The sequence below is a fragment of the Etheostoma cragini genome, chromosome 12 (genome assembly GCF_013103735.1).
Source record: "Etheostoma cragini isolate CJK2018 chromosome 12, CSU_Ecrag_1.0, whole genome shotgun sequence".
Taxonomy (NCBI): Eukaryota; Metazoa; Chordata; class Actinopteri; order Perciformes; family Percidae; genus Etheostoma; species Etheostoma cragini.
In genome coordinates, this window is record NC_048418.1 from 211747 (window position 1) to 212635 (window position 889).

Here is an 889-nt window from a genome sequence, read left to right on the forward strand (position 1 = left end):
TGTTAAAGTTCAGGTCTGAGTCCATGACTACACCAAGATTTCTGGCTTTGTCTGTTGTTTTTAACATTGTTGTTTGAACTAAGAATTTAAACGTGTTGACAATTTCAACAGGAGAGTTGTTAATGTAGACCGGTGTATGTGTGAATTTGTTCTTCCTAAAATCTATGATGACCTCCTTAGTTTTCTCCACATTAAGGGACAAATTATTTTTACGGCACCACTTGATCAAATTACACACCTCATCCCTGTAGGCAGTTTCATTATTGCTGTCAATGAGTCCTATCAAAGTAGTGTCGTCTGCAAATTTCACAATACTATTAGTGGGATGTTTTGCCCTACAGTCATATGTGTACACACTATATAATAAGGGACTGAGACAGCAGCCTTGGGGTGCTCCAGTGTTTAGCACTATACAGCCTGAGTATGTAGTGCCAACTCTAAGTATCTGGGGGCGACCTGTTAGAAAATCCTGTATCCACTTGCAGATGGAATTGCAGAGGCCCAGGTCTAACAGCTTAGATGTTAATATAGAGGGTCTGATGGTGTTAAAAGCACTACTATAATCAACAAATGCATCCTGACATATTTATCCCTGCCCTCTAGATGTTGACACACAGTATGTAGGGCCAAGGATACAGCATCATCCACAGCCCTATTTGATGTATATGCAAATTGTAATGGATCAATAGACAACACAATACTCCACAACATCCACCAGAGGGAGACTCACTCTGTTACACTTCAATATGATGTAGTCTAGAATCACTTTACCTTAGAAGTGTAACTGAGAGAAGAGAAACTAAAGAGATACGAGGAGAGGGAGAGACTCAGGGAGGAGCTGAGCTGTTACTGAACTATAGAAGAGAGAGGAACTTCTAGATTCAACAGA